We start from the raw sequence: 24,316 nt of genomic DNA on the forward strand, positions 1-24,316 counted from the left end.
AAACTTTCATTCTTGGTTATATTCCTGCCTTATGTAAAGGTTTAGTTACCCTGTGTGGTGTTTTCATATGAGGAGATCTCCACTGTAACTGCAAATTGTTGTGAGTCTTAATCTGGCCACAGCTGCTTGTAATATTGCAAGAGTAAATAAAATAATACTTAGCATGGATAAATATTTTATTTGCCTGCTGGAGCATCTTAAAACTGTATTTTCCAGCCCACCCAAGGTGAAAACAAATACAGGGAATCTGAAAGAAAGGAAAAAAAGTGAATCACTGTCACAAACGATTTTAGAGCTGAGGCTAGAGGTTGCTCTCTGGCTTTTTGGCAATCCTTCCTACCAAGGCACTGTAAGTCAAAGTATTGTTATTTCACGTGGAGGATCCATGCTGCTGGGAAGAAAAAAAGGGGACTAGCTTTGGGTAGAACAGCTATTTTCTACTGATCTTCTTTCAGGATTAAAGTGGGCAACTTTCTCCTGATTACTGATAATAATTATGGCTATAACTACCCACATGTTAAAATATCCTAGATCAAATGACAGAAATGGGAAGTGGAGTTCTTCAGTGGCTTGATTGGAATGAACTCAAATGTTAACTTCACAAGTATTCAGTTTACAGGCTTCAAAGAGACCCACTGTATCCTTACTCTATATTTATTTTTTTCCTGTTTTTTTGCATTTAGCTAAAAAGGCTGTTGGAGAAGCAAGGCTTGAGGAAGGATTGCAGCTGGTAAAGGTGAAGGGAATAAAGAGCACTCTCCTGGTGCCTGTAGCACCTCTTTTCCCCAGGTGCAGAGCGTTAGTTATTAGAGCTCCCAGGTGCACAGGAGCAGGAGGCGGCTCATGCTGTGGCTTGGAGCAGCTCTCAGAGCAGCTCCAGCGGGTGGTAGAGGCTTTCTGTACCGTCTTGATTTCCAAGCGTTTACTAATCCTCGGAAATGCAGAAGAGCTTCTTTCTAGGCTGCAAGAGTTTTATGCAATGTGGAGGTGAGTGCAAAGATTCAGTACTACCCAAGGTTTACCCCTTTGGGAGGACTCTCCAACAGGCTGTTGGGATTCTTGGAACAGTTCTTGTGCACCACAGAGAAGGGATGGGAATGGTACTGGCACCATGATACCCTAAAGGTTTCTCTTCACTGCAGTATTAGCTCACACTTTGTGTGTTGCCTCCGGCAGAAGTTCCACTCACACAAGAGGACTCCACACAGTGCTGTTATCCAAAGGGTTGGATCCAGAAGGAGCTGCTGGTGTTTGGTTAATGCACCTCCAAGCTACCAACACCTCCTCTGTAATCTTGACTCAAGGGCCATTTGAGCCGTTCCTCTTTCAGTGTGATGGAAAATTCTCCAGTGGGTGCCTGGAAAGGAATCAGTGGAGCAGCTCAGCAATGCCCAGAGTTCATGTTTGTCATGCAAGTGAATTTCAGATTCAGTAGCTGGGATGTTATTAGGTTATGTAACTGCTCAAACTTATGGCTCAGGGGTAGTAATCTGAGGATGAGCTCATTAACTGTGCCATGCAGCTGAGGTACTCCTTGAAAAATCTTCCTTCAACTCAGGAGTGATGCACAGTGAAAAGCTTGCTGCTCCTTTAAAATGCGTGTTCTTTGGATGATGATTAGATGTTGTACCAGGAAGAATCTCCCAATACATGAGGTTTGTGAGATGTGCTAGTGGTCTGTGGGTGTCATCTGCATCTAATTGTGGGATGGAGTTAAACTCAGTGTGTCAAACTTGCTGGGAGATGCGTGGAGTAGAGGAGTGGGAGTCCCAGGGCGGAGATGCTGCTAACACCCAGCAATAACCGGTTACCCTGCTTGGCAACCCCCGTGCTGGTCTAGGTAAATGGAAATGACTTCATTATTTGTTTGTCCCTTGTCCTAGTGCCTTTTATTTTTAAGCCTGCATAACGCAAACCACAGCCCCTGGGGAGCTTAACGAGGGTCTAAGTGGCACCACGGTTCCCTGCTAACAATGGCCTTTTGTTGTTCACACTTTCCCTATCAGAGTGTCCCGGAGGAATGTCCTTGCTCAGGAGACTATATTGTGATGTTATGACCTCAGAGAGGGGTGGGAGAGGAAGGGAGGGTTCAGGTGTATCTTTAACTCACTTGAATAACTTTCTTCTAGTTGTGTTTTCTTCCCACCAGGGTCTTTAATGACTGCTCCGAGGGGGCTGGCTCTGAGCTATAAATACAGGCGCGTTATCACCCGGCTGTATTGTGTACGAGCGCTAATTTCTGTGCTGGGCTTGAACTTGTTGACTTCTGCGGTCGCTGTCAGGAAATGTTGGGTGGGAAAGGATTAAAGAGCCTATTGATGTGACTCGGAATCTCGGGCCAGGAAGGCTGCTTGTATCATCTTAGATCTAGAGACGGTGGTGTTGATACCCAGCCTGGGCTTTTTTTATAGAGTCGCTTTAGTCAGCTCCGTGTTCCTCCCACCCACCTCCCCCATGGCGAGCACACTGACTCCGGCACTCCAGGCCGGAGTCTCCAAGGAGGAAGTAGACCCTGTAGGCGAATTTCCTGGTATTATGCCATTTTAACAACCTCTCTCTTGATTTAGGTGTTGCAGGCTGGCTAAGAATATTCCTTGACACTTGAAAGGGACCTTTATTGTTTTCTTAATTTGTGAAGAATTACCTTTTTTTTTTTTTTTTTTTTTTTGTCTCTCCAAACTTTTCTTTGCAGGGTCAGACTGGAGCCATGTTATTGTTGTTAAATTTAGATCTGAGACTATATTAAGTCCTCTGGCAGTCTGCCCCAGCGCTTTCACTTCTTGAAACAGGAAGGCAGGCCTTGGCCTACTTGTGCTCATGTACTTAAAAAGGGTGAGAAGACGACTTTTTACACTGCTGGGAAACAAATATAAAACTGCACTCTGTATATACAACCACTGTCCTGCTGGAGCCAAGAGACAATTTCAAAGGTTGAAACTCTTTCGGCCTCATGTTCTTGAACAGGAGTTAGGTACATAGCGCCTTTTTGGAAAGTCTGTCTGCAAAACAATTCTGGCTCGTGAAAAAAGTCTTGTTCTGTGTGGTGTGGAGGGGAGCAGAACCAGCAGTGTTGGCTGTCAGGATGTAATGGAGGGAGCCATTGGTGCAGGGGAGTTGGTTGCCAGGGCTTGCATTTGGGGAAAAACTCTTCCAAAGCCTTGTGCAGGGTCTCATTGGAAAGGCCGGTGCCTAAAATGTAACCTCCTAAATTATGTTTGTGCATCTCAGAGAAGGAAACCTGGCTTCTAAGATTCCCAAGATTCCTGTGGAAGGCAGAGAAGGGGAATGCTCAACACTTCAGGAATAATGACTAACTCAGATTGCAAAGCCTGGCTGTGTAATGTCTGGCATCTGGGTTTGGAAACTGCCTCTCAGCAGTCAGTGTGAAAACAGAGTAGACTATCTGTCCATGTTTGTAAAGAACAACGTGAAATATTAGTCCCTAAACCAAAAAAATAATGGGAAAGGGAGAAAGCGTGACTACATTAATAACTTTAAATTTTCCTGTTTAAATTGAACCTTTTTCAGCGTTTTTAAGCACACTTGATTGACTCCTGCCTTTTATAGGGATGGTCCAGCCAGAAGGAAAGGAAATATTGCAGCACCTGCAGTTTGTTCTTTTATCAAACTGTGGCTGAATGCACACAGATGGCTCCGTGGGCTGGAGGGCTGTGCCCCCCTGAAGTTTTGACTCTTTCCGTGTGCCATTTCTGTAGCTAATCCTTCCTATCAGCAGACAGCTAGGAGCCAGCAGCCCATTGAAAAGGGAACCAGACTGAGGACAGGCTGCTGAGAGGAGTAGAAAAACTGTTCCTTTGAGGACTCTATAGATTTTATTTTTTTTTCCCTGTGTAAAAGCATTCTTATTCTGATATATATGATGGGGGTAGGGGGCCACAGACTGCGATAAAAATACCTCTGAGCTTCACCAAAGCTCTTTCTACCTTTTCATAATTCAGGAGTCTGTCAATCAGAGCCAAAGGAGAGGAGGATGTGTGAAGCTGTGTGAGAGGGCTGGGGGCAGCAGAGACAGCAAATACCACTGTACTCTAGACTGCTGCCAGTCCTGATTCTCAGGATATCACTGGAAAGGGACAGGCAAGAGCAAGTGACCCCCCCTGTGGGAATTAAAATACATTCTTGAATTCATGGTAAGTGCAGGCTGCTCCTGGAAGGGTTCAGGTGCTGCCTGTGGGTCCCAGTTCAATGCAGGGGCTGGGCACTGTGTGTTCGGTGACACACTTGTGCTTGTGCAGGGCTGAATAATTTGCTTTATTATCAGAGAAGAGCTTAGCATGAGCTTCTACAGTGCATGGAAAAACTTGCTCAGATAAGGATTGTCTTTTACTGCCTGTCTTCGAAGCTGGCTGCACAAAACTGAAATTGAAAGCTCTTGGGCCCCACCTCTTTCACAATATCTTAGCTCTTCCAGTTTTATGTCAGGTGAAACACAGAAGAGGAAGAATTCCTGAAGTGAGCAGTCAGTTCAGGCAAGGGACATTTAAGCAGGCCAAGGCTTAGTGAGAGGGCAGCAAGGTCTGGAGGATTGCTGGAATTTTTCAGTAGTAATGAAACTTTGAAGATAAGGTAGCCCAAGGTTTAGGCATTCCTTCTCTTCTGGGAAGGCTTATAGCAAGGGATAATGTGGAAAGATGATTTTAAATTTATATTCTCCCATTTTCCAATGGAAAACCTTACAATTTTGCTTAATCTTATTGGTTTTGCTTTTGTGTGAGTGTTGTTTTGTTTTTTCCCCTTCAAAATCAATGCATCATTTCTTAGTTTCAAGCAATTCTTCACCCAAAAAGAAAAATTCTGTGCCAGAGCTGAGGGCTTTTTCCTTGGGACCGGTCCTGTCTGCTCTTATCTTCTGGCTCCTGCAGCAGGGTCAATGATAAGCCAGGACTCAGAATTCTTTCTTTGGACAATCTTCCTTACAAACACTTAGATGAGCAACAAGAAAACCTGAAAGAGTGTAAAAGGCTCATGCTTTCTGATCCTCTGAATCTTCAGAGAGATAAATTCAGTTTTGTTTTAGCTGGGCTAATTTTGGAATTGTATTACTCAGGGAGGCTGCATGGGGAGGTGGACTGGGTGGAAAGGTCATTTCTGTTTGTCACAGGATCTAAATTCCTCAGATCCATTTTCTAGGGATTTTCCTTCTTTATCTTGAGTTTCTCCAGGTCCTAAATTCCCCTACTGCCTTCTGTCTCAGCACTGAGGGATGCTCTAGAATGACATGCAGCCTGTGTTACTGTCATTATCTTGGCCTGAAGCCTGCAAACTTCTGAGGCAGAACAGTTAGTTATTTAGTGCCTTCCTTCCAGAGACAGGAGAGCTAGAATCTGTGATTTCTGGTGCTTTGGATCCTCTTAATGTGGTGCTTTCTTGTTTGCCCCATGGCCTGTTCCGGTGTTGTCCGAGCACACAGCACCGGTATCTCTCCCCCTGTACACGGCTCTTAAACCCCAGCTTTTGCCTCTCAGTTCCTTTGCTGTCTGTGTGTCACTCCCCTGACAGGGCCATGGTGCTTTGTTGCAGTTTGCAGAGCAAGGTGTTGCAATTTCGTGATTGTGTTGGTGTCCAAACAAACTATAAACGAATTGCTTTTGGAGCCAGGCCCGTGGATGTTGCCTGAGCAAATAGGCTCTGACTCCGTCTGCTGGAGCACACCTGTCTCCTCAAACACAGGGGTTTGCTCTCTGTGGAGCCCTGGTGCCTTATCCATGTCCCTTCCCTGGAAGAGCCAGGTGTCTCCTGGCTGCAGAGCCTTTACAGCCCCGCTGCATCCCTGGGCAGGCACCAGGCCCCGTTATCAGCGTGGGGTGGGCTGGCCCGTTCCGTTCCGCAGAGGAAGGAAGGTAGAGTCACAGATACTGACACACGGGAGAAAAGCCCAGATCAGTGGACAAGATGTCTGAGGCATATGATGCTTATCTGCTGCAGTGGGTGGAGGAGGAAAGGGCATCCCTTATCTCTTCTCTAGTTCCCAGCCCGCTCTGGCTGCTTAAGGAGGCTCACTGGAGTCTTCCCACATTCCCGTACCTTCGGGTTCCTGCTGGACAGGAAACCGCTGCTGCTCCAACACCCATTACATCTCAGCTGGTAGTGTCATTTACAGTCGGATTCCCAGGATCCCAAAGGATTTGGGGTGGAGTGGGTGGGAGTGGGGTGGAGGGGCCGCTTGGTCAGAAAATACCTCCCTGGGAAAACAACAAAAACATTGAAACTTGCCTAATTTCTTGAGCAGTTGGTGAAGCTGGCCTGCGATACCGAGGCACTTCAGGAAATCAAACCGACCCATTGGAAAGAATTGGAAAGTTACAATGTGTGTAAGGCTTAAATAGTGCAAAAGGGTAATTGCTGTTTAACATTACAGGATGGGGTTGACCATTCCATTATTATTTTATGTCTGAAAGAAACTTGGAAATACAGCATTTATAAGGGAGATTTCTATTTGTGCAGATGCTTCTGTGCAGCTGTTTGGCATATTAATGAAAATAGAGATACCGGTGCTACATGCAGTGAGAGAGCCAACATGACTTATGGTCTCTGAGGTCTGATATTTATGAAATTTTTGAAAAGTGAAACTCCTGACCTTAAAGGGACCTTAAAGCTTTTCCCATTTCACCCCTCTGCCATGGCAGAAACACCTTCCAGTATCCCAGGTTGCTCCAAACCCTGTCCAACCTGGCTTTGAGCACCTTCAGGGATGGAGAAGCCTGTGCCAGGGTTTTTTCTCCACATCTCTTTATTTGTGTGTATGTGTGCTCAGTCTGAGTTGGCAGAGCCAGGACATGATAATTTGTGTTTTGACATCATTATATATTTTAAATTTCATTTATTTTGAATCAGTTCTGGAGGACTTAATAGATAAAGATATTTCTACAACTTACGCAGTGCTACCTTCTGCCTGCTGCCACTCAAACCTGTTAGAGGTTGATCTGTCATCAACACAGTACTAGTGCACAGTATGATCCCACTGGGGTATTTAATCTGGGATGAATGTGGGGAACAGGCTATCCAAATCTATTTCCACTGGTGATCTTCAACAAATGTCCCACTATTGTTCCTCTGTTTCTGTTGGTGTCATTTGCACCTCTCTGTGGGCTTGTGGAAACCCAGAACTTGGTTTGGAACCCTAACCTTGTTATGAAACAGTTTCATTGTAGTTGCCATCTAGATGAGTGAAAATTCTAAACAAAAGATGTGGAGGAGACAGATACAAATCCTGTGGACTTCTGTAACTGGATGCCTGGTTCTGCCCGTATCAGGGAAAAGCTTGCCTATCTCTGTGAGGGAGATTGGCATCTCTGTGTTGTTCATCCTGCACGTGGGTATAATTAACATTCTATTGCACCGGTGCCCTCCGAGTGACCTTGGTGAGGTTCCAGTGTTGGACTCGCCTGTCTATTGTCTGACACTGGTTTACATCTTCTAATACGTCCTTCCTTCCTGTGCTCAGGAGAAACTACTGGGGCCAAGTGTGTGGCTCCTCCTGTCTCGCTGGCGTCTTGGTCTTCGTGGAAATTCCAAAATGACACAGAATTCCTTTTCCAGGACTATTTTCCTGCCTTAGTTCCCCAATATCTTTAAATTGCTGACCTCTCTCACACCTACCTTCTGTCACATCCACTACTTGATTCACACCTTGTCAGATCATGATTTTGGCCAGTCTCACTTCTCCCAGTGTTGGGTTAGCCTGGATTCAGGTCTGTAGGGAAGGTAAAGGATTCAAAAGCTCCTCAAACAGGGGTGATGTGAAAAACCCAGTCTGTGCACCTGTCAGTGTTTGTGTGTGTGTGTGTGTCAACAGAGAGAGCTCTTTGGATGAGCATCTTTTCCACTGTCTTTTGTGCGTAAGTGCTCTCTTTCTTTAGAGGAAATTGCCAGGTGGACATGGCAAAGAGGTGGGAGTATAAATAAAGAACAAAATCCTGCCTTCATTTATGTCCCTGTTCTTGAGTTAATGTTGTTACCTGGATATTGCAGACTGCAGTCAGGGCCTGCCATTAGGGTATTGAAAGTACCAGACCCATTGAGAAAAAAAAAAAGAGAATTCTATCAAAATCACCCTCGAAGAAAAATTAATCTCATTCAAAATGAACACTTTTCTAGAAGGTATTTCCTTCCTTCAAAAATCGTTGTGTCTGTTGGAAAGCAACTTTTAAAGCATGGAGTAAAAGCTTCAGGCTTTCGGTTTGGAGTTTCCCACTCCCCAGCTGAACATACTGGGTAGCTTTTGTGATGATGTGTGTTATTTTTGCAACTCTCTCCTCAACAACGTGCATCTCTTCTTATGATGGTGACTTTGCACTCCGTTGTACCTGTAGCATGTGAGGTTTTCTGGAGTAGTTTGCCCAGCTGTTCTGCTGCAGTGTCTGTGTTCAGATAACTATTTTCCTGTGACATCTGTCCCCGGTGCTGCCCCACCCTGTGCATTCCCAGTGTCCCTGTGCCCCTGGAGCAGCACACATGGCTCTGCTGGGCCTGCATAGGTCATTTCCTGAGCCCCTGGATGAACAACTCTACTTCACAGCTCCTTTGATAAGGGTGAGTTGTGCTCTGGTCCTTCCAAGTGAGGCAACAGTACAATCCCCTTTTTTCCCTTGCTACTTGTTTTCATGAAAGAAGAGGAACTGAGTGTTTTGGAGGTCCTGTATTTCCGTCTACAAACAGGCATCGAATGGGCACAGTGGTTTGGGAACTGGTGTTAGAGGCAGGAATAGAGTCCCTTGCCTGTGCTGAGGGTAATTACTACTGTATTTTGGGCTGGACTGAATGAATGTGTTGCCTAAACGCCCCTCTGAACCACTCACTTGTCACTCCTACAGCTTTTTCATTTTAGAGACCCAACATTTCATTCTAATTGGCAAAGTTTCAATGGCAAACTCCAAACCAGAAGCAAAGCATTCAAAGCAGGGAAAATGCAGGAGGCTCTGGAGGTCATTCATATATCAGAGGGTTTGGACATCACTCATCTGGAAAGAACTCAAAATTTGCCATATGTTTCTTTTGTAAAATGTTTGTAATGATATAACACAAATATATAAATATTGGAAAATTGGCCATTTTCCATGGTATTTAAAATATATTATGTTGTGCCATATAAACTAAATTGTAAGGAAACTGGTCAATTTTCTGAATTATTTCTAAAATCTTCAGTGCATTTTGATATATACATACCATAGTATGTCTAATAAATATATATATATGCAATATGGTTAGGGAAATACATACCCCTAAATGTATGTATCTATTATATATGTGTGTATATAAATGGAACATATATTGTTTTTCCTTATGAGTTCCTTTATTTATTCTCTTAACGCACAACTCACCCTCCAGATGCATGCCAGAAATCCAGAGCTGTTTGGCCCTAAATGATGATGTTAATAATGTAAGTAATAAACCTCCTGAATTTTAAAATCAAATGTCATTGTTGATATGGTTGGAAGCTGCAGAGGTCTGCTTGTGCATGTCCTGGGCCATGCAGGCTTTTCACTTCCTAGATTTTTCAATATGAATTCTGGAGGTTTAGGAAGTTTCAGGCTTTTGGAGACCCATCTGTGAAAAAAAAGTGTTTATGTTGTGCCTCCAAATTCTGTTTTCCTTTTGTGCCTCTGCCCCTCCTGCCAGCCCTCATGTTCTGAGGAGACTCCAGTGGATTTCTGAGCAACTCCAACAACAGGAAACTGGTCAGATCTCTCCCTCTGAATAGCGAAGATACAACCAAGGTGGTGCTGGGATAAAGGGAGAGACTTTCTTCTCCAAAACATGGACTGGGATAACTCAGAAGGAGGAACTGACAGGCTGATCCCATCCTGACAACATAAGGGCTTTTGAGAACTAAATTATTTTTTATCTAAGGTGTTAGAAGGGAGATTAGAATTAACCTTTAACCTGGTGAGTGTAGATTTTTCACACTGGGAATTTATGTAGCACCCCTTGTATTTGTTGGGCAAAGCATTTTTGAGTTTTGCTGGACCACTGTGGGGAAAAAATGGTTTCTGTGTAACCCCAGAAGAAGCAGTTGGGCACTGAACATGCTCCCCAGGGAATGGTCATGGCTCCAAGGCTGCCAGAGCTCCATATATTGGACAGTGCTCTCAGGGACGGCGCAGGATTGTTGGATGTCTGTTTGCAGGGCCGAGGGTTGGACAGGATGATCATTCTGGGTCCCTCCCAGCTCAGGATATTCCACAATTCTATAAGAAAATGCCAAGTTGTAATACCCACTCTTGCTTCACCTTGAATGTCTGTGAGTGCAGACTGGAAGGATAGGAGGGAAGAAGGGAGACCTGGGAGACATTTTACACTTGTGGAAAGGAACTGGTGAGTGTGAGTGAGTGTGGCCACGCAGATGGACCTCTTGTAACTTTGATGGGCAAAGGGTCTTCTGTTAAACTTCAAGGGGAGTTCCAGACACTGATCAAGGACAGTCTGTGTCTCTAAATTTCCCTTCTGACCTGTTCCTCCTGACTCGTTAATCCACGGTAATTTAAATTTATGTCCTGTACCTTCAAAAATGATTTTCAGCCCCCGTTCTTCGGGCATCTCTTGCTGTCTGCCATGTGAAATGTTCCAGCTTGATTTCATTTGGTGGAACATTCCTTTTCCTGTTCCATCCTCTCTCACTGGCAAAAGTGACCTGCCCCAGTAGCACAGGCAGCAGCACGTTTTTACATGTCTGCTGTTCTCTCCCTGCCTGGGAGAAGCTGGGGAGCTGCAGATCCGTGGCACCACTCCGGTAGCGTGTTGGCAGGCACATGAAGCAGATTCTCCAGTCACCCTTAACGCCAACAATGAGATTTATTATCTCCATTGCTCTTGGGGAAATTAGCCCAGGGAATTAATTTATGGTGTTTTGAAATGCTGTTGTCTTATCGAGTGACTGCTTGCTTATAGCCAAACTCCCTGTTACCTTTGGTCACAGAGATTGCGTGTTTAATGTGAGCTTTAACGGGGGCAATTAAAAGGGCACAAGTGAACACAGTCACACTCCAGGCCGTTTATGGCATTTGATCCTTGTACAGCAGGAATGACCCCTTCCAGCTCACCTTCTCTCTCAACATTGTATCTGGGAAGGGAGATAAATTCACAGTTAATAAAGATAAGGCTGGAAAACTCCCTTTGTGAACTTGTGAATAGCTCACAAGTTGCAGTTCAGTTTGTAACAGCAGGATGCAGCAGTATCTCGTAATTCCATGAGCCAGAAAGAGCCACTGCCGAGAGAACAGGAATTGGGAAATGTGAATGCCTTGGTTTCACTGTACCAAGATTTCAAGGGTTAAAATCATCTGCATTAGCATACTATTGATGAAGTCCTCTCATTTCCCATGGTACACATTACAATCTTTTGTGATTCTTCAGCATTTCTGGAGTAATGGTGCTCTTGGCAGGGGTGGCTCTTGTGGGTGCAGTGCTTATCCAAGCATCCACAATGGTGTTGAAGATGGAGTGGTGACTCTTGCCCTTCTGTCTCCTACATTATTTATATTTGTATTATCATTAATTAATGATTTATGGAGCCCATTTTGCGAACTGTGAGCCCATTTAGGGCAGCATAAAGCAGTGTGGATGTAAAACTTGCACACGCACAGGTGCTTGCCCTGTGCACAGAGGCAGCCACCTTTGGGATGGAAACTGGCAAGAGGTACAAAAACTATTTAGCCAGAAGGCAGAGCCCTGCATCCCAAGAGCTGGAGAAGGACAACTGGAATGTAATTATTCTGAATTGTATTTAAACATCAGCTTCTCTTGCAAGCTGCTTGTTGTAGTTTGACTCAGTCTCATTGCTGCACAAAGTAGCACAACCTCAAGTGGATATTCCCCCTTGAGGGAGTTCCATCTCCAGTACCTCCAGGATGTTGGGAGGGTTATTTCATCATGGTAATGGAGATAAATGTACAAGATACAGTGCTTTTCTCCTATGAAATTAGACACCCCCAGTTAAACAGGTATCTTGGGGTTTTGTATCAAACCACACATCTAGGAGTCCCCAAAGGGCTTGTTTTCCCACAGTTCCTGCAATGTCTCTCAGTGTTTTTCTCCTTTCATCCCAACTCACACGTACAGTTCTTTAGTTGGAAAGGTGCTCCAGGAGCTCCTCTTGAACTTCCTTTTTCTTTTAATCATAGCTGGTTGGCTCTGTTTGATATGCCAAGTCTGTCTTTTTGAGGATTTTGTGTTACTTATCACTATCATGTGATGGTATTATAATTAGATTTCAAATGCAGTTGATGGTTGAAAACATATGGTGGGAGAAACTTTGAGGAGGTCAAGTGACTGTGGTCATTTTTGCTTCATCCAAACAGGTTGTATCTGTGTCATTTTGGAACTGGACAAAATGTCCTGGGCAGTCTTTTCACCGTAAACATAAACGTTGAGGTCGTCATGTATTGGGTGTAAAGATAAACATCCTCACTTGTATTTAAACGTCTATCTTCCTCTCTCAATCAGATAGTGGAGTGACAATTGTGTGGGGGATTTTTTTGTTTATTTTGATTTTTGTGGTGTGGAACACTCGTACGAGCTTGGCTCCTGGTGGAATATCTCAATCACTGGCATATCACACACAGGTTACATCAGTGCAGCTGAAAGCTCTCTCTGTAGTTATGCCACACAGGTTTACCTCCGTGCCCATAAAACCACATCCACCAGGGACCTCATCAATGCAAATACACTCAAGAGCAGCTAATGAGGATTTTAATTTAGCTTTAAATACCTTTGGTGCTGGGTAGGCCTTTACAGCACCAGGCGGGGAAATCTCCAAAGCTCTGGCGGCTTTCACCATAAATGTCACTGCACTGTATTTATTGTTTGTTTTAGCTGCGTTTCTAATGACCAAAAAGTTCATTTCTCAGATTACACCAATGCTGTGTGTTACTTCCCAGCACCTTGGTTTGTTTAAACACGGTGCAAAATGCAGGAGTTGGCCAGAAATAATTTTCCCTTATGAGACCAAACGTGCGAGTGGGGGAGAACTGACAAAACATCTCCGGAAAGACTCCGAGGGAGACCCTGGGAAGGTCCTGACTTCACTGGGTGACAGGATTTTATGGAGGTGTGTGCTGAGGTGTTACAGATACCTGTGATCCTCTATCAGCATAGATCCTTGGAAGGACTTTCCCCAGGGTTACTCGATAAAGAACGTTTTGCCGTATGTAGTTGAGCCAAACTTGTAAGATTGAGGCTTGTCTTGCCAAAGTTTTATAACTGCCCAGACGTTTGCAGGCAATGATTACTTATTAATGCTGCTGTTATATTGAGTGTCACCTTTCCCTCTAATTCCTTCAATCCTCAGTGAGTCATTATAGACTTCAGAGCTGACTTCAACCTTTCTCAAGGCCTGTGTTTGCCAGACCCTATCAATGGGAGATTTATTGCCCTGAGGTGGTATTTTCCAGCCTTGGTCCAGAACAGGTCTCATTTACGACAGGGTAGGGACAGAGTTTTCAGAGGCTCACAGTCTTGGTGCTTGTTTGAAGTTTGAGGCACCTGTCTTAGGGTGTTACATGCTCCCACTATGAGGTAGTTCTGGTGCTGCTTCTCCTCTTCTTTTTCCCTTTACTTTTTTGATTTTCTCGCACCTGACACTTTCTCTCACAAACTTTCAAGAGTCCCTTTTGCACCATCTTTCCCAGCTGATCTCCTACCCTTGGAGTGCTCAGAAATTCCAGCTTTTCTTCACCTTTTCTGCCCCTGTGGAAGGAGTCAACTCCTTTCACAGCCTCTCTCTCTTCTCACTTTCCTTATAGTCCCAAGTTTTTGTAACACCATTTGTCTCCTGCGCAGAAAATTTATATCTGGTAATATTCTGGGAGCTAGCAAGAAAACAATCTGAGTCACTAGCTGGCTATGATTTAAGGCCACAGTATCTTACATGATACATAACTTCTTTAAATCAGGGGAAGAAGATCCCCAAATCCTTTTTACCGAGACACTGAGATGTTGGGTTGTACCATCTCATGTCGACGCTTAGTCCCGCAGTAGTCGGATACGAAGTGTAAGGCAAAGAGCCTGATGAACTGCTGGGATAGTAGTTCTTTGCTGTATTTCTCCAACTGGTTTAGGATTTTTAGTGCAAGCTTCTAGGATTCTGTTTGCACAGCTGGAAACCTGCTGTAGCCAGCATGATTCCTCCATTTATAATGTCCTACTGCCTGATGTGTTTGGTAGCTTTGGTGAGGTGCCTCTCAGATCTCACACCAGGGCTTGGCCTTGCCATCAGGAACACACCACCCCTTCAGCTCTGTGGCCAGCCTCAGCAGACACCAAGGATTAGCTTTGCATAAGCTTGAAGTACAGACAAAACGAGGTGAAAATCCTCCATCTGGCTTTTCTTAATAGAGTTTGCAACATTTGCCTTCCCCAGGTGACAGGATTAAGTGTCCAGTAAACATGAGAAATATCCTTCTGTGTATACATTCAGGCACTATTAAAAGCCCACTACTACAAGCCTGTGCTCCAAATCCCAGCTTTCTCATCTGTTTAAGGCCTGGCTCCTACACCCGAGACACTTCACTGCTTGACAGCTACTCTGTGGCCTATATACAAAATGAGTCCGAAATCTCAATTTGATCATTCCAGGACTTGCAAGTGCATCACAGAATCACTCTCACAGCTTGACAGCCTGGAACGACATACTGTAGATGTGGAGTTAGATTAATTCTTCTTGGAGTTTTGGAAACAGGCCTGCAACGCCCGGCAGAGGTGGAGAACCAGAGACTTGGCAGGGAAAGCTTTCCCTTTCCAGGCATGTACGTTGTGTTTGAAGCCTGAAATGAAAGCAAGTTTTTCCAGCCTTTTAAAACTTGAAGAAATCTGTCCCTCTATCCCACCTTCCACCATGAAATAGTTTCCTTCCTAACACCTGTTTGAGGCTGATGCAGAAGTCTATGTGTTGGCCTGTCCAGGGAGATGCGGTGGGCTGGCAGGAGCTGCCCCACAATACGTCAGCAGTTACTCCAGTTCACAGTGGAAGCAGCTGCTTTGCTCCACGCCTCATAAAGCCCTGAACAAACTTTTACACGTTTGTGCTAAGAGACAGGATAGATACTTCTTATCCGCTTCCCCGCCAGTGCATGGCCCGGCAATTCTGGCGGGGCTGTGGTTATCAGGTGAGCAATGAGGAGGAGTGTGAACGGAGATAGGGGCTGGGCTGGGCACTGTGGCAATGAGCAGGTTATTGCAGCTCTGCTGGCGCCGGCGGGGCTGGCGTGGGTAGCTCGGTGGCCTGCGAGGGAGGGCCATGCTCAGATGGCTCCTCACCCACAGAGCGATGAGTAAACAACACCCAACGTGACATCCAGTGCCAGCCCTTGCTGTCACCTATCCTCCTTTATGGCGGAAGGTGAACTTTTACCTTGCCTCTGTTTGCCAGGTCTCCCTTTTGTATTTGCCCTGTCAAAACCAAAGCAAGGGAAGGGTTGTTCAGTAGTGTTCCTCCTCACAGCCTGCGCATCTTCCCCAAAATATTTCCCACTAATTTGCCAAGCAGTTCAGGAGCATCTGTCTGTGTGCTGGCTTTTCAAAGCTTTATGCAGAAATTCATGTCCTGCTCACAGATCAACACTCCTCTGAAAACCAGAACCTGTGTTACCAGATTTGTCAAGGGAGACAATTCAGCTTCAGGTCTGAGGTTGTCTTTGCCAATCCAGCTGTTCAAACTGTGGTTCTAAGTCAAGTATCTTGCAGCACAGTAATCATGGGGACATGAGAAACAAGAGGCTGTAATATATCAAGTTGTCGTGTTCCATTTTTTTCATGTATTGTGATATCAAGAGGTACAGAGAATTAGTGGCAGGTCTGGAGGCAGAATTGGGTTGTCTGATCTTGTGGCAATATATCTAAAGATCATCATTAGATGACTGAATTAGCAGGTTTTTTGACAACCTTTTCTTGAAAGTCATCTCTTTTCAATTAAAACACCACACTTTAGATTTTTAATGCTAATTAAAGACAGCACTTTTTACAGTATCAGGAGCCATCTTTTAATACTTTCAAGTGGTATATGTTCAGAGTTAAGTTTACGAGTTTGAAATAAAGAAGGAATTGTCCTCAGAAAGGAATTAAGAATCTCCTAGCAGTAATGAAGTGAGAGATGCTCAGGCAGAAGGGCCATGGGGGTATGATCCAAGCCCCTGGAAATGCAAAACCTTCTTGTGCAATCTGGGAAAGCTTGACTCTAGTTCTGTGCAGTTATCAGTGCATTTCTTCATCCCAGGGGTGTTACTAAGTGACAATACTGTAGGAGACAGAAATGACTGATGATTCAAAAGGAAAAGCAGTGCTTAACTAGGACACCAATTGCCCTTCCCCTTGTCATAGGAAGTGCTTTACTAAATGGGGTTTCTAAATATACTTTCTGATTTCTGTGTGGACTCTAGATAATCTTTGTTCTCAGGAATTCTGAATAGATCTGAGATACTGGGTTCTGACAATCTTCGGTAACTAGCAATGCTCCATTAGCTAATTGCTCAGTGACAGTGACCTTTCTGGGTAAGTCCACATGACAACCACATAAATGCCACCCTACTGCTTCCTGATTAACTTTATAAACCATTTGCTGTATAGCTTTATTCCTCAGCTAATAGCGCCTTTGGATTCACGTGACTTTGAGTGTCAGGGCTGGTCCAGGAGACAGGCTTTGCTTGTTTGGAGTCCACAGGGAAGGTCAGCCTTCTTTACAGGAAATACCCGAGGAATTTCTTTGGGGAACCCAATCAACACCTCATGGATCACTGTTCCAGCGGTGGTGTTCCTAAACACCCTACCCATGACGTGGCAATGGAGGAGCTTGTCCTGTGTGTAGATATGAGATCAAAGAGTGATGAGCAGAAGAGGAAATATGGGATGGACTAACTGGTCTTGGCCAGAGCTGTGTTGCTTTTGCTGGCTTGGTGTTGTGTCAGGAGCAGGGTGGCCTAAGGCAAGAGAACAGAAGTGCCTAGCAGTGTGTGAACTGTGCTGCTCCTCTGGTACAAGGAGGTCCAAGTCACAGGAGGTTTCGGTGGGCAGGCAGTGCTGACCTCTCCAGGGTCTGACTCCCATCCTTACCCTTCGTGCGTCTGTGATCTGGAGTGATAAGAGTTTCCCATGCTGGGAGATACTAGCCTAATATCTAATCATGGATCTTTTGGTAGACAATAGACAGAACAATTATAACAGGTCCATCCTTCCTCCCCCATGTCGGTACCCAAGGCATAAGAGTTCAGCGTCCTGTGCTTAAATGCACATAGCAATGGCCTAAGTAGTGGAAAATTAATTTAATCAAACTAGGCCTTGGTTGTGAGGGTAGTTGATGCTTCAGGTCTTTGAAGTGTTTTCCTTCCTCTTTAAATCATTGTGTTTCCCTTTTAACAGCATCTCAAATAAACATCTGCTTTATTTTTATTTTCTTACTATTTTTATTTTTGCTGTGCTTGGGACTCTACTTAAGACAACTGTGGGATAACATCTCCAAGGTTTGATAACCTCCCCTCCTGTAGCCTAGTTAAAGATATGGGACCGTGTTGTGGAGTCATGATTTAACCCATCAGTTGTGGGTGAGAGTTTGAACACCATTTAGTGCCTTATCCCTTTGCCTCTGATCTGGAGATAACAATTAAATATGCCTCTAATCTGGATGGAGATCACAGCTATGGTTTATGTGGGTGTGGCCCATAAACTTTTATGATAGTCTTGGATACTACTGAGAGGTTTGTGGCTATCTTGTCTTGGATCTTCAAGGATCTGTCTTTCATAGGGAGAGACTGAGTTACAAGTGGCTGTGTTGGAAAAGCCCTTAATAATCCTGGGTATGTGCAGAGGATTGATTCTGGCTGTGGGCTTTGCTTTTGGATCTATGGAGGTTTCAGTGGAGGCAGGAGAAAAATTAATCTGACACCCATAGAAGAAAAAAAGTTCTCTCTGTTTCTGGTCTCACACTGTGCTCGTTACCACACAGGTTGTGGTGTCCTGTTTGCTACATGAGCCCCAGAGCATCCACTCTCAGGTGACAAATCCCAAGGAAGAATTAAGGATGCAGGTTGCAAAACTAGATGCAAATTTAGCTTCAGCAAGCATTGAATAAGATTGAACTTAGAGTAGAGAAAAGAGCAGCTCAGCAGAGATTTTGGTGAGGAAAGAAATAGGACAATTTAATGGTGCAATTTTCATGTTGTTTCTCTTTTGACATCTTCCACTTGTCTTGTTCAAATTCCTGCAAAGAGCAGTTTTGTTTGCCCAGAGTAAATCATGCTTGAAGTCCTGACAACCAGACTTCTAAGACTGCTTAATTAGATGTTTCCTTCTCACCCTATGGCAAAGTAAGCTGTTGGTGCCATCTTAAAAGCTGGTTGGGAGTAGATGTCATCCCAGTGACAAGAGAAGCAATGTGGATCATATTAGGGCTCTTTTCCATGTTTTTGGATTTGTCTTGTGTCAGGCATTTGCATGGAGCAGAGGTTGCCTCAATGGATTGGCTGTGCCTGTGTTTCCTTACACAGTTGCGCAGTGTTGCTCCACACTCAGCCCTTGGAGTTGTTTTGAATTTGGTGACAGTTGATTTTTGGTGAGATATATAATGGTGTAACCAAGGGCAGCACAGGCTCCAGGATATGAGCCTGGTGCTGTTCTCTCTGAAGTTAGGAATAATAATCCTGATGACTGGTCAAAAAAAAGCTTGCAACTGTTCTGCCACTCCAGAGCCTTTTCCTTCTGGCAACATTTCTGTGGACTTCAGTGCAGAGAAATTATATTCTCTATCTCTTTGCCCTTTTATTCCCCTGGGTTCTTTCTCTTTTACTTCCTATGTCTCATTTGTTCCACTGTTCTGAATCATAAATAGTTCTGGTAGTAAAACACATCTACCGGGGGTTGTATGGGCTGTTCTTGCAGTTCTTGTTCCTTTGATGTATTCTTCAAATCCATTATATCTTACTTGGAGCCTGAAGAGATGTGACAAGACAAGTAATGCAGCTGGTAAATATTTTAGCATTGCACTTGAGAGCAGTCTGGTAATGTTCTCAGTGTCACTGAGTTATTTTCACATGGATAATGTAGTGTCTTCACTGCTCCAAAGGATCAGAACTCTAACATCAACTCAGATTTTAGGTGAAGAACACTTGAATCTCTGTCCCTGTATTTGTTTGGATGTATGGTTCTGGGATCTTGTGTTGCTGCCTGGCTTTCCAATGCTGCTGAGAGAAGTGAAAATAAATGTTACTGCATTGCCCCGAGGAAGTTCACCTGCCTTGCCCCAGAGATGGCCCAATGTTTTAGTCACAGCTTATGGAGCCTTACACTTGATTGATTTTGGGGTAGAATCAGTGCAGCATGGGGCTCCCATTCTGCTGCCGCCTTTGCTGCAAAACCTAAGTTTCAGCCCCTCAATTCAGTTGAAACAGCCATGCTGAATGTCTTGCTGGACTTCACCTGTAATTTTTGGATTCACATTCATTGCCCAAGCTGTTTTCAGATGATGCAGCCTCTCTAGGGGTGCAGTTGGTGGGGTAGGATGGACCTGCAGCCATGATTGTGTTGATGGTGGCCTTGGGGAGAGCATGGCTTTGTCACACTGCCACAGATAAGTGATGTACTGTGGCAGAGCAATAGGAGAGGTCTGACTTACCTGAGCATCATCTTCTGCTGGTCTAAAGCCATTACAGCTTAACTTCACTGAAGAGTAAATCAGACATTCAGTGGTCATACTCCTGGGATTCTACAATGTTCTGAAGTCTTTCTGTAGATTTAACAGGAATGCAATGAGCAAGCTTTTCAGTTCAAGGCTAATAGAAAAATACATAGATAATCTAGATAAATAAATGGGCAGTGTTCTTTCTCCAAGACTTTTAAAAATCCCTCTGTCGAATAATTTAGTGAGAACATAAATAAGAGATAAATGACAAGAACATGAATCCATACTGTAGTTTGCAAGTTCATGCTTTACCCTCTTTTTCTTATATCCTTGCTGCAGCTGTACTGAACAATGCCACTTTGAGTAGCACAGTGGACATTATTTTCAATGTTTTAAGGTGCAGCTCTTAGTGCTGAGATGATAGAGAAATTCATACAGTCAGTGTCTATTCTAACCTGTGGAAAGCTCTCTGAATTGCAGCCCTCAGCTGCCCATACAAACTTGAGTAAGTGTGGGCAAATGTGTCTTCATTGGCTTAAACCACACCACAATATAAAGTTATTACAATAGCAACTGAAAGCCATAACTAAGATCAGGGTACTGTTTTATGCACCTAGAATGAGTGACGGCCTCAAAAATGGAAAAATCACATTTTAAAAAGAGAAGAGTAAGATTCTTGCTGCCCTTTCACAGATAGGAAGCCTGAAGAACAGTCAGTTGTGTGCTTGATGTCACAGGGGTTGTGTGACAGAGCTGAAATTGATCTGCACATCTAGCTAAGGCCTTTATGCCGTGGATTTCTCCTCTTCCTGTTTTTTTCCTTCTTGGAACTGCTGGTGTCTTACACACCACTCCAGCTTAGCCCAGGCTCTCTCATTTGACTCTTTCTGACAGAATACTGTGTGCTACTTTTAAAAGCCTCCTGGGCTTGGAGCCTTTGGAAGCTCATCCCTCCCAGAGACTGGCAGTGACAGCTCTGCTGGTTCCTACTGGCATTGCTTGGGAGTGTTGCAAAGGGATGGAAATAGGGTGTAAGTGATCTGAAGCCAGGGCATGCTCACGTGATTTACATGCTGGGGACCAGAGGAAAAGGACTGCAGTCAGTATTCCCACTCCTTGTGTCTCTTACTCCCCGCTTTCCTTCTGTCCCCTCTGTTGGGACATCAGAGGCAGCTTCTTGTTGCCGGTAGTCACTTACTGAGATGTGATATACATGTCAGCTCAGGACAGGGTTTTCCCTCAGGGCAGAAAGCCTTTAGTAGGAAAGGCAGAATTTAAAGGGTTCTGGACTGAAAAAAAGAAAAGGAAAGAAAGAAAAACCAAAGAATTCCTACCTGAGTGACTGAGAAATGGAAATCTGGTTAGAGAAGGCAGGCTCTGGGCTGGGGAGATTCTTCATGTGCTTCTAAATGAAAAAAAGAAAAGGAAAGAAAGAAAAGCCAAAGAATTCCTACCTGAGTGACTGAGAAATGGAAATCTGGTTAGAGAAGGCAGGCTCTGGGCTGGGGAGATTCTTCATGTGCTCCTAAAATCACATTTCCTTAGAGACTGGGGCAGAAATTGTGACATTGAATTTCATTTTCCTTTACATTTGTGTACCAAAAATAAACCCTGCCTAAGCCATTCAGTGTCTGCTTGATGGTTTAGAAGCAGTCAGGATGACAACAGCTACTGGTCAGAATTGTCAGAATCAAGCCTCATTATCACAGCTTGCAGTACTTGACCTGGTGCTCTGGCCAGGAGGAGACATTCAATAGGGTGCCAGATTCCCTTTGAATTAAGATCTTGCATATGGAATTTGTGCTTCCTAGATAGATATTCTTCCTGCTCACAGATATGGTCAGGGCAATACTGGTACTAAGGTAGACTGGATGGGGAGCTGGGCACCTCCAGTTCTCTGTTCTGAAGGCCTTAGGGGGTAATTAGTTATAGAGAATATTCTCCCTCTGTGGAAGAGGGTTCAAATGAATGAAGGGTGTGGTTTGCAGCAGAGCTCCAAACCTGTATTTTTACAGATAGAGAAGCTGCACAATTTGCAGCACAGCTTTGTTTTAGCCTCGTGTCCATGCTCAGTTCCTGCCTTCCCCGCTCTCTTCCCTGCCTTCTTTCATCCTCACTCCATTCCCTCTTGCTGAATCTGATCAAGATCTGAGACAATATCTTGGTACATGAGTCCTCCAAAATGTTTGTCCATTTTTTCCATTGAAATCATATTTGTTACCAAGTTTTCAGTTAGAACTGCACTTTGCCCTTCAGATGTGCTCAGCCCTCTAAATCAGGAGGGAAAGTTTGAAAATACTTGTAAGAAGGCAGAACAGATGTCACAAAACTTTGGACTTTCATGTATAAATCTTTTATCAAGGTCTTCAGAGCTGTCCAGATGTAATCAGATATTGCGGTTTTGAGAATCCTGACTATTTCTGTGGGAAAATTCTTCATTTTCTATGCACACTAGGTTTTCAGCAGCACAAAAATAAGCTAGAAATGTATTGTTTTAAAAATACTGGCATATCTAGATTTTTATCACGTCTCCATAAAAAGAAGAGGGTTTGGCCTAAAAACTGAATACAGAGAAGATAAATCTTATATCAGTGCACAGCTTAAAAAAAGTCATTATTTTTAGCCAAACATATAAATACCTGCCTTTTTATTTTTATGGGTTTGTTTTGGTTGTTTTCTTTTTACATCAAAAAATAAACTATAGACAAGCATGGGAAACAATAAATCTGGGTGTGTCAGTAGTAAATGCTCCAACAAGTTCCCATTGCATAGGGGTATGAAATTCCTCTGGGAATATATATTTTTATATACATGTCAGAGGTCTAAAAACACGTTACTAGAATAAACCATAGTGTTAGAAAAGAGGAAGAGGACTTTCCAATTTGTTTTATTGTTCTGTTTTGCAAATGAGAATTTGTAATCTGAATGGGAAGATATTTCTTTTGCAAAACCTGTGACAGAAAATGATCCAGATTAAGTAAAACTAAGACTGTGGAATTGATCTGTAAGGAAATGCATTGTGTTCCTCTGGAAATGACTGCTGATCTTTGTATCTGAAATGACTGTTGGTCTTTCCATCTTTAGCCAGAGCTGTGTCAAACCCAGCAGTCCCAAGGGTTCTTTTCCCTCCAGTTCAGGCAGGAGATGATGGATCATGGAAGGGTTTGGAGTCTGCTCTGCCAGCATTGCTTGGGTGTTTGTGCCTGAAAGGGTGAGACAGGATTCAGGCTCAGGGTGACATAATGTGGATGATCAGCCCTTTGTGCCTCTGGCTTTGGAAGCCTTTCCAGAGGTGCTACACAAGGTGCTGCTCCCCCAGTGTGGGAGTGGGACACAGAGTCTGGCAAACAGGAGGTGCTGTGCTGCCAGGGCCCAGCATCCCACTGTGGGTCACCAGAGTAGCTGGAGATCACCCCAGCCCCATCAGCCCTGCTCAGGAGGCCTGGCCACAGGTCCTGAGCTTTGGGAAGTCCCTGGGTCCCTCCTGGCTTTGTTCTGAGCGGGATGGCCCCAGCTTGCGTGTGCTAAGGTTCCGATCCCAGGGCAGTGCGTGTGAAACATGGCTGCTGGGATGGGATTTGGGCAAGGGCACAGCAGTTCCTTGCTCTACTTCCAGTGGAAAACAGGAAACCTGCAGGGTGGTGCCTCCTGTCCATGCCAGACTTAGGGCAAACAGCTCCTTTATTCACACTGACTCTAACCTTGCCTTTGATATTTATGTTTCCTTGAGCTGGAGGAGTGCTGGGAGGCTCCATTTGGAAAAGGAGTTTGTTGGGGGGCCGAGTACACATCCCCATACACTGGTGCACACAGCTTCACTCATGGACACCCAGCCCTCACTGATATTGGGAGAAATGGCTAGGCCTTGCTCCTCTGCAGAACTGTTCTTTATCATCTGTGGATGAATGGAAGACTGGTTTGGAAACAGATTGTCTGTCTTATTTATAATGGCCTAATCAGGCAGATCAGGAGAGCCTTTTTACCTGTGTTTTCTAATCAGAACATGCCACCAAGTCTGTTTGCTTATCTCTTGAACCCTGCTGTCCAAACAGAACACAGGGTATCTTTGCAATGGCAAAGGTGAAGTCCTCAAGCCTTGTCATCAGACGGAGGTCTCAGGAAGATTTAGAAAATAAATGTGTTATTCCGCTGCAGTCCATCTGTTGGAAGTGCTGGGGCTGCCTTTGCTGAAGGTGGATCTGGCTCCTCTCCTGGCCAGCGCTGGCCTTCAGGAGATGGGGTGTGCAGTGCTGGTGACCCCAACTCATCCTGAACAGCCCAGAGGCAAATGATGCCCTGTGAGACTTGTGTAACCTTGGGTACAGCAGGGAATGTTTAGATCAGAAAGAGAAATAGTCACTGACTTCACTGAGCACAGGCCCTGAGTTAGTGCGGGCTTGTTGTCATGGCTGGAGTCAGTTCTTTCTAATTTTGTCTTCTTTCTACATATTCTGGCAACGAACCTGCTTTTCAAGAAACTAGACTGGAACAGGCCTTTTTTTTTTTTTTTTTTTTTTTTTTTTTTCCCAAGAAATAGACAGTATAGATTGTGTGAGTGAAGAAGAGGCAAGTCCTCAATTACCTTTCAGTTATACATAACACATGTCTCTGGTGTATAAATAGCATGAAGAGTTAAGCCCTCCTTAGTATTTCTCCTTCTTCTCTTGTACTCTGACTGAGTGATGACTGTGGTGA

At 44.3% G+C, this 24,316-nt stretch overlaps 1 long non-coding RNA gene across 1 annotated transcript in view; it reads left to right on the plus strand.

Annotated features, from left to right (window-relative positions):
* Positions 1 to 890: 890 nt before the first annotated feature.
* LOC120760641 (uncharacterized) overlaps positions 891 to 24,316 on the plus strand; it is a 96,770-nt gene continuing 73,344 nt past the window's right edge. Inside the window, exon 1 of the long non-coding RNA XR_005703437.2 lies at positions 891 to 987. This is a non-coding gene — a long non-coding RNA (uncharacterized LOC120760641). The remainder of the gene's footprint in view (positions 988 to 24,316) is intronic.

This window comes from Hirundo rustica, chromosome 17 (genome assembly GCF_015227805.2).
Source record: "Hirundo rustica isolate bHirRus1 chromosome 17, bHirRus1.pri.v3, whole genome shotgun sequence".
NCBI classification, from domain to species: domain Eukaryota; kingdom Metazoa; phylum Chordata; class Aves; order Passeriformes; family Hirundinidae; genus Hirundo; species Hirundo rustica.